Genomic DNA, 10,200 nt, shown 5'->3' on the forward strand with positions numbered 1-10,200 from the left:
TTATGTGCTCTTCTTTATCCTTGGGCGTCTTGAATCATTAGAGGTTGAGTGGTCCCCTAAAGTAGGTTTCCACTTTTTAAAAAAAATCATATATAAGCATTTATGCTGATACTGCCAGCAGTATGGGAGAGCAGCAGGTCATCCACAAAAATTTGCTCTGCCACCCCCATAAACCAGCTGCTTATATAGGGTAGGACAAGGATTACATGGGGAAGTAGGGATTACAGAAGTGGGGAAGTAGGAGGCTGGGGTCTACTTTTTTTGTTCTCCTTCAGTTTTGGCTTGCTGGAAAGCTATGGCCTGAGGCTATGAAGAGCAGGATCTTCTCCATCTTTACTTTCTTCTACTTCTTCAATTTCTCCTTCTGGTTCAGGAATTTTTTTCAACCAAAGGACTTGTACGCATGCATATAAGCCCAACCAATGGACGCAGACACCAGGACGGTGAAGGCATGAGTGGCGGGGGGGTGGAGGGGGAAATAGGGGGATAAGGACACATATGTGTCCTTCTTTTTCTCTGGAGGTTCGCATTCTCCAAGCATATTTTTAGGACAGGCATAACTTAAGTGTCCACTCTCCCCACATTCATAGCCCTTAGATTTATCAAAGTACTTTCGTCTTCGGGTGACCTCAGCTGCTCTTCCATTGTCAAAGCAGTGCTTGCTTTTATCACTAGCAAATAACTTTGTTGTCTATTGCCCTGGTACAATTTTGTGCAGTCTTTATCCAAAAAGAAAATAAGTGCAACACCTTTACTCTCCCTGGTATCTTCATCTTTCATTACAGTAACCTTTACAACTTTGCCAGACTTGGAAAATATCCAGTATAAGTCATTGTTGGTCAGGGAAACGGGCAAGTTGGATACATACACTGTGCTTTTACTTGGGGCCAATCCACCACTTATTTCTTCAGGTAGGGTGGGCGGGGCAATGGGAAGAGCGAGGCGTCGGCTCAGTGGAGTGGCCTTCGCATCATTGCATCATCCGCAGGGACTAGGAAGGTTCCAGGGACTGGGAAGGTTCCAGTACCCCAGACAAGAAGGCAGCTGCTGCACAGCCTCTTCCTGGCTCTTGCTTGATATTGGCACGGGCCAGGCAGGCGCCTCTATGTCATCAGTGATGTTTCTATCTTTCCCTCTCCCTTTTTCTCTGAAATCAATAAAAAAAATTTTTTTTAAAAGTCTTCAGACTTCACCAAATGTCCCTTGGAGCAAGATTGCCCCTCATTGAGAAACACTGACCCAAATTCTCCTTAATATGGATTTGAAGTATATTTTCTTAATTTATTACATTTATTAAGTGGAATTTTATCAATCCACTTTTTTTTTTTTTAGAATAATGTATGGATTTTGAGATAGAGAGGAAGGGAGAGGGAAAGGGAGAGAGAAACATTCAATGGGAGGGTGAAACATCGATCAGCTACCTCCTGCACACCCTCCAACCAGAGATCCAGCTGGCAACCCAGGCATGTGCCCTTGACTTGGAATCAAACTGGCAACCTCCTGGTGCATAGGACAAGCCTAACCAGCTGAGCTACACCAGCCAGGGCTCAATCCACTTCTTTCATTCAGAGAATGAAATTAAACATGTCATTATTATAAAACCTAAATGAAGTTACTTTTTACTTTTTATATAACTCACTATTCTTTTTTATGGATTGGTCACACTTTATAGAAAAAAAATATTTTATATTCATAGCCTGAATAAAACTAGACAAGCTGATTATAAAATTCATATTAAAAATAAGTAAACCAAAAGAGTCCTCCTCCCCCCCCCAAAAAAACCCTTAAAAATAAAGAGATATAGCTCTACCATATATTAAAATATTTTAAATTTACAATAATTGACATTATGGAACTGGCCAATGAAAGGACTAATTAGAAATGCATTTTTGTGCAACTTGGTAAAGCACAATTTAGCAATGGCTACCAAAATTACAAAAGTATATACCCTTTAATCTAGAATTTGTACTTCTAAAAGTTTATTCCTACAGATATTCTTACATGTTTGCGAAAATGAGACACGTAGAGGTTCTTGCAGATAGCATTTTTACAGCAAAATAGTAAATCAACCTAAATGGCCTTTAGTAGGAGAATGATTAAATGAATACAGAGGGAGCACTGCTATGAAGCTATGAAAATGAGGACGCTCTTTAGGTTATGGTGTGGAATGATTGCCAATATGTATAGTTGGTGAAAAAAGCCAGATGAAAACACCATGCTTAGTATATTTCTATTTGTATGAAAGAGGATAAATATATTTAATATACACACACTTGTTTAAAATATATTTGGAAGAATACCCCCCCAAAACTAAAAATATTGATTGTTCCAAGGTAGCAAAACTGGGTGACTGGGCAACAGGATTGGGAAAAAGTCCTTTCATTATATGGTCTTTGGTTGCTTATGAATTGTGAACACTGTGAAGGTAATAGCTAATGAAAATTAATATGTAGCTAAATCAGGAGTAATGCTGTCCTTTTGTTGTTGCGATGAGCAGTCTTATAAACAATTACAAAATGTTTATTACCACATATTTATATTCTTTTAAATAGTTTTATTTAAAAATGTCTCAAAACCAAATTATTATTTTTTAAAGAATATGGTTTTTTTGCCGAAACCGGTTTGGCTCAGTGGATAGAGCGTCGGCCTGCGGACTGAAGGGTTCCAGGTTCGATTCTGGTCAAGGGCATGTGCCTGGGTTGTGGGCACATCCCCGGTGGGAGATGTGCAGGAGGCAGCTGATCGATGTCTCTCTCATCGATGTTTCTGGCTCTCTGTCTCTCTCCCTTCCTCTCTGTAAAAAATCAATAAAATATATTTTAAAAAAAAAAGAATATGGTTTTATTGGTTTTTAGAGAGAGAGGAAGAGAGACAGAAACATCGATGAGAGAGAAACATCATCAATCAACTGTTTCCTGTATGCACCCCAACTGGGGATGGAGCCCGCAAACCAGGCTTGTACCCTGACAGGAATCCAATCGGTGACTCCTTGGTTTCTGGGCCAACACTCAACCACTGAGCCACACCAGCCGGGCAAAAACCAAATTATTTTTGAAATGTCTGTTTTATAAAAAGATATGTCTTTTCCTTATAAATATATTCTCTTTCACTTACACAAAATGATTTTTTCCCTTATTAAACTAGGAAATGAATGCACCAAGTTTCTATTTTCTGCTCAGATTCTTCTTGAATAGCAAAGAATTATAAGCTACATAGATGATTAATCCTCTAAAATTAAATTAGTAAACATTTGTTACTAGATTAACAGAGTAAAATTCATTGATAGAACTGTTTTACTTAAAAGTCTTCATTGGCTGTCCTGAGGACTGAGAATAAAGTCCTGTTAGGTGGCCCTCCCATCTCTCTGTCTATCCTATCCTATTCTTCATGGGTGCTGCTGTAGAGCTTTCACCTACTTTTGGTCCATTGTGTCTTATTAAAGCCAGGCCCCATGTGCAGTCAAGGAAAAAGTGATACTCTTATAGTCATTTCTAAGCTACCCTTTCCTGAGATTACGCATATAAGCCTTATTTTAGCTGGTTTTTCTACCCTCTCATAAGTCTATGCGTTAGAATTCAGAAACATATTTTTAGATAGTTTGGTGGAGTTGAGTGGTTTTCAGGAAGCAGAATTAAGGAATTTGTTGTTTCTTTTCCCTCTCAGCCAGGCAAGGAGCAAGGAGCTACGGGATCTTTAAAGAGCCAGGAGTGTATGACACAAAGATGGATGGAATCTGATTAGGGAGGACCAGAGGTTTCTGCAGGAGCCTAAAGAGGATTCATGTCATTATTTGTGGATGTCCCAGCCATGCAATTTGGAGTAAAAGGAATGTGTTTGCAAGGCTGTCGTCCCGGAACTTTGGGTGGTGTGGGTGGTTCCAGCAGTAGACCTATAGAGACGCACAGGCCGCATAAAAGGTTTTCTACACCAGTCATGTCTCTGCCAGTATGTATGTTTTCAGGTGTTTGGAGGAAATCCGAGATCATTCAGTGTACTCTTCACTGAGAAAGAAGTCCAGATCCCAATTTACAGGCGAGTGTAACCCTGAAAACATGTCTCCCTCTCCCAGGTACCACCCCCATCCCCCACTGGACAGTGGCTAAGCTCTATACAGCTCTAGTGCTCATATGTGAAGAATTGTCCAGGACAGTCACAGTTTCCAATACTATGTTTCCAAGTTTGAACCATGAGATCTGAATTTGGGTTCTGGAAATACAGTAACAGTACACCTAGGTTATTGACCTTGGCCAATTCCTTAGTATTTCTTTTTTGAGAGTTCCCCCAAAAATGGGAATATTGAGGAACTGAATATTTTTAGATGCCTAGTGCCTAGTGGAGGCAACAGACTTTTCTGCAAGCTGTGAGTGTTCTGTGGGATGAAGGCTATGACAGCTCAGTGCTCTGCCCAGTCTGCAGTAGTCAGCCTGAATCCCCCTAGACCAGCTCTGACCAGCAAGCCCTAGCATCCCTAATGGGCTCCAAAAGCCAGGATCCAAGTTGGGCATCATTAGGCTCTCATTTCCTTTGCCTTCTAGAGAATATTACTGAGCAATCTAGGTCAAATGCCTTTGGAGGCCAGCTAGTAAAGCACTGTAAAATATGTAAAGAAACCTGATATAAACGGGGGGTCAGACTTATGGAGAACAGGAGATTGCATGCACCACAAAAAAATGTTCACATTCAAAGTGAGGATTTTTAATTATATATTTTTAATATATATTTTTATTATTTCAGAGAGGAAGGAAGAGGAAAAGAGATAGAAACATCAATGATGAGAGAGAATCATTGGTTAGTTGCCTCCTGCACGCCCCCTACTGGGGACTGAGTCCGCAACCCAGGCATATGCCCTTGACAGGAATTAAACCTGGGACCCTTCAGTCCACAGGCTGACGCTCTATCCACTAAGCTAAACTGGCCAAGACCAAAGCGAGGATTTTTAAAGTTGCACTTGCCAAATGAAATACAGGCTTCCAGTTACCAGCTCCTGATTTGGGGTATCCACGTCAGCATGAGAGGAGAGGCCCTTGGGTGGAATTCTGCAAGCTTTAATGAATGCATTTCGAGCCTAATTCTTGATAACCAGTTTCTTCCAAGATGGAGCTTATGTTTGGTATCTTTGGCCACACGCTGTTTCTTCTGCATATCTCCACGGGCAACCCACATCTCTGTGCGGTGGCTTTCTTTAAGACTTTCTCAAACAGACGACGGCTGCTGGTTAACTTTATTTTCTCTGTCCTTCTAACATCGCATGACAAACAGGCTATGTTCTGGGGAAAAATTAAAAGCCTGGTGTCTGGTTAATCTCAGTCCTTTTCTCTCTGTGTTCCCCAATGTTCAGACCCTTTGTGCTCATTAGCAGTGACAGATGAGTCACTGGTCTTGCTGTCTTCCCAGCAGAAGGAAAAGCTGTTTCTCTTAATGATCTGGGAGACCTTCAGGAGTCACCACCTGGTTCTGGGGCTCCTGTCTGAGGGAGGAAAGTTCACTCTGAAAACCCAGGGCAGACAGAAGCTCAACGCGGGCAGGTGTCCAGCCGCCCCAGCATCAGACAGCAGGGACAGATGGGACTTCCCACTGCTCAATGCTGAAGGGATTTTTGGGAGTCTGGCCATTAAGTCGAGGTAAATGTCACAGACCCAGCAAGGGCAAAGTCTGGCTGTCCAAACTTGGCAGGGTCATCAGCCCAGAAAAGGACCCAGCAGCTCAAAGTGAAGGAGGCCCGTCCTAGCCGGTTTGGCTCAGTGGATAGAGTGTCAGCCTGCATCAGCCTGAGGACTCAAGGCTCCCAGGTTCAATTCCAGTCAAGGGCACATGTCCGGGTTGCGGGCTCAGTCCCCAGTAGGAGGTGTGCAGGAGGAAGCCAATCAATGATTCCCGCTCATCATTAATGTTTCTATCTCTCTCTCTCCCTCTCCCTTCCTCTCTGAAATCAATACAAATATATTTTTAAAAATACAAGTAAAATGATTCTAAACAAAATAAAAATAAAGTGAAGGAGGCCCATGGGTGGCAACAAACGATCATGCAAAAAAGTAGAAGTCAGTTACAAAGGGGTCACGATGAGGCATTGGTGGGGACCACAGAAGGAGAGTTCTGGTGGAAGAAGGTTGAGAGGAGTATGGGGCCTGTCACCAAATTCCTCTAAGACTCTCACCTGAATAGAACTCCCCAAGTGTTAGAGAGGCTTTGGTCAGTTAATGAAATTTAAAAAATCACCTATAGCCCTGCCGGGTGCCGAGTTGGTTGAAGTGTCATCCCATCCACAAAAAGGTTGCGGGTTCTGTTCACAGCCAGGGCATGTACCTAGGTTGCGGGTTTGATCCCCCACTGGGGTTAGGGCACATATATAGGTTGCAGGTTCTATCATCTGTCAGGAAACAACTGATCCATGTCTCAATCTCTCTCTCTCTCTCTCTCTCTCTCTCTCTCTCTCTCAAAAGAATCAGAAGCTTTCCAGATCTACTTCTGAAGGCTGAAACTCAGTTTCTGTCATGAATTGTAGTTCAAAAGGGAGACCAAGCCCTGACTGGTTTGGGTCAGTGGATAGAGCATTGGCCCATGGACGAAGGTCCTGGGTTCAATTCCTGTCAAGGGCGTGTACCTCGGTTGCGGGCTTGAGCCCCGGCCCTGGTGCATGTGGGAGGTGCATGAGGGACACAACCAATCACTGTGTCTCTCTCACATCTCTCTGTCTCTCCCCCTCCCTTCCATTCTCTCTAAAAATCAATGGGAAAATATCCTCAGTGAGGATTAACAACGACAACAACAAAACAAGGAGATCAACATGATAGAGAGAGTTCTGGCCAGGTGAGATCCCAGCATCCAGCCAATTTTAGGCTCTGTGACTGGAGCCCCAACTCCCTTCTTGACGGATTCAAGCTGGAATCTTGATATTTACAAACCCAGAGGTTAAGCTCAGAGGCACAGGCTCAGTCTAAAAAGACAGAAATAGCCCTGACTGGTTTGGCTCAGTGGATAGAGCATCGGCCTGCGGACAGAAGGGTCCCAGGTTCGATTCCAGTCGGGGGCATGTGCCATGGTTGCGGGCACATCCTCAGTGGAGGGTGTGCAGGAGGCAGCTGATCGATGTTTCTCTCTCATCGAGGTTCCTAACTCTCTATTCCTCTCTGTAGATAATCAATAAAATATATTTTTTAAAAAATAAAATAAAATAAGAAATAAAATAAAATAAAGATTGGCCTGTCACAGAAAACTGCATTAGTGGTAGGTAGGTATCTCTATGAGATGACCTCACCATTTTCATTTTGGGTTTATTTTTAGTCTTGAAAAAAATGTGATATTTATTACACTTTGCAGAATATGTCATTTTTTATATAACTAAATTCATTTAATTGAGACTTTTATTGCCTTTCTAATAGTTACAAATCAGTTTTTTTCTTCTCAGATATCTAGACATTATGTTGCAACACTGTAGCAAAAAGTGTGGTAAAAACACTGTTTATGCTCAGATATAATAATTTTTATTGCCATTCTCTCCAGGAATCTCCGATTCTAAAATGGATGGTAAGCAAAAATTATATCAGTAACAGCAAGATTTTACTACATGCCAGACACCATTGCAGGCATCTTACATATATTATCTCACTTAATTCCCTTAATCCTAAGAAGTAGGTGGTTCTCAGACCTCTCATTTTACTAAGGAGAGAACTGAAGCACAGAGGTGGGGAGCTAGTATACGAACAGGATTTCTATGCTAAGAAGAAAAGTCGGCACTGAAAGCTTATTCTGTTTTAACTTCTCCCAAAGGCATCCAATTACAGTGACCTGTATTACTCTTTGTGTTGTGTTATCATCATTCCTGCCCATAGAATGTTTGGCAACTAACTAGGTATGTTTGTCTCTTGACGTTTGATTTCATAGACAATTATTCATAACCGTGTATTGTAATGCACTGCTTTACAATGATCTGCTTCTCAGATCACTGCCCAAAACATCACTTTAGAAATGCTCACCAATCATATTTCTAAGCTCTGCTTCTCAGAGAATCTGATTAGGGGAGCAGGGAAGAAATCTGAGCTTAGCGTGCCCTCTGTGTGAGTCGATGTGCTGGGACTCCTTTGAGAAGCACACATTTGAGAGGCCCTCATTCTGTGCAGTGGGCTCTCCACGTTTTTCATCAAGCACTCCTTAGAAGTAAAAATTTTTTTAGGCTGAATAACCACTATTTGTATATGTGTTTATCCACAAATAATATACAGGTACTATTTTGCCTACATAATATATATTATAGAACATATGTAAAAATAAAAGTCAAGAAAAGCTGGGGTAAGAATGAAAAATAATATTTTAGTATTTTATGTATTTGAATAAAGTTTCCACTAAAACTATAATTAACACTGAGATAGAATTTTCCTCATTATTTATAGAGCAAATCTTGGTTTGGCACTCTGTTAGAGATTTTTCAGGCCCGATTCTCAGTTTAGTTTACTTTTCACACTTAGTTTTAATGGTTATTATAAGTGAAAAAAGAAAATTTGCAATACCTCCAAATGGGAAAAGTACATCATTGGCAACACTATTCATTTTCCAATACCATCTGCTAGTTAAACAATAATTTTTTATTAATTTTCATAGTCCCTGATGTAAGTCAGAGGCTCTTGCAAACTAGTTGTAAGATATGTTGAATTTTAATCATTTTAGCCTGCAGATTTAAAATATAAAACTAAAACCTTTTCTATGGAACAATTTTGTGTATTGATTTTCCTTTATTAGGATCCAAAGAGGCTACCAAACATTTTTAAAAAAATATTTTTATTGATTTCAGAGAGGAAGGGAGAGGGAGAGAGAGATAGAAATATCAATGTTGAGGGAGAATCATTGATTGGCTGCCTCCTGCATGCTCTGCCCTGGGGATCGAGCCAGCAACCTGGGCATGTGCCCTGACCTCCTGGTTCATAGGTCGACAGCCACTGAGCCATGCCAGTTGGCCCTACTAAACATTTTTCCATTAGATATAATGAAATTTCATAAAGTTCCTGATAGAATATTGTATGACCTTAAACAATGCTAAAAAATTATCTAATTATCTTCATGGTCTGGAGATATATATATATATGAATATGATCTGTATAGACATAGAATCTATATCTATTCATAATTTGTGTATATTTAATACTCTGTATATATACTGTTACATAACTATATATATTTATACTAGTATATATACTTACATATTTACAGTAGTAAGTATACATGTATATTTACATATAGTGTAGATAAGTATTATGCACATACTTACATACAGTATATATAAGTGTATATACTATATATAAGTATACATACCTACACATGTATAGTTAAGGTGACAGTCATCACAATGATAGTGGATATAAATGCACATGTCTAGTAGACTTCTTAACATTTGAAAATAGTTTGTGTCAGCCCTGGCTGGTTTGGCTCAGTGGATAGAGCGTTGGCCTGCAGATTGAGGGGTCCCAGGTTCGATTCCAGTCATGGGCACATGCCAGGGTTGCAGATTCCCAGTGGGGGGCGTGTAGGAGGCAGCTGATCGATGATTCTCTCTTATCATTGATGTTTCTCTCTCTCCTCCCTTCTTCTCTGAAATTAATAAAAAATATATATATATATATTTTTTTTAATATATTTTATTGATTTTCTACAGAGAGGAAGGGAGAGAGAGAGAGAGTTAGAAACATCGATGAGAGAGGAACATCGATCAGCTGCCTCCTGCACATCTCCTACTGGGGATGTGCCCGCAACCCAGGTACATGCCCTTGACCGGAATCGAACCTGGGACCTTTCAGTCCGCAAGCCGACGTTCTATCCACTGAGCCAAACCGGTTTCGGCGGTAAAAAAATATATATTTAAAAAAGAAAATAGTTTGTGTCAGGTTGGCAGTGTCATTAGGTTGGCAGTGTCTGATTAGCTTGGCAGGTCATGACTCCCCAGTGTATCGAAAAAGGGCTCAAACTAGAAGTGCGGTCTTGCCATTTTCTCCTTTTTTACCTGTGCCTGCATTATTACCATAAACTTCAAACTGAGATTATTTTGCAGAAAACTTTTGAAACTACATGCTCATTTTGTTAGGGTTAGTTTAGTTAAACCTGGGTAATATAATCGATAGATCCACTGAATCCAACACTTCTCCTTAAATAAATTCAATTTTTCTTAAATCACCACCTGAGATGGCTATTTAGCCTACCCACGCCCACCACCAT

General features: G+C 40.6%; 1 pseudogene; it reads right to left on the reverse strand.

The window, feature by feature from the left end:
- LOC138994642 (zinc finger CCHC-type and RNA-binding motif-containing protein 1-like) lies at positions 1–10,200 on the reverse strand (annotated as a pseudogene).

Source organism: Myotis yumanensis, unplaced genomic scaffold (assembly GCF_028538775.1).
Source record: "Myotis yumanensis isolate MYYU_CA2020_CCGP unplaced genomic scaffold, mMyoYum1.0.hap1 SCAF_16, whole genome shotgun sequence".
Lineage (NCBI taxonomy): Eukaryota > Metazoa > Chordata > Mammalia > Chiroptera > Vespertilionidae > Myotis > Myotis yumanensis.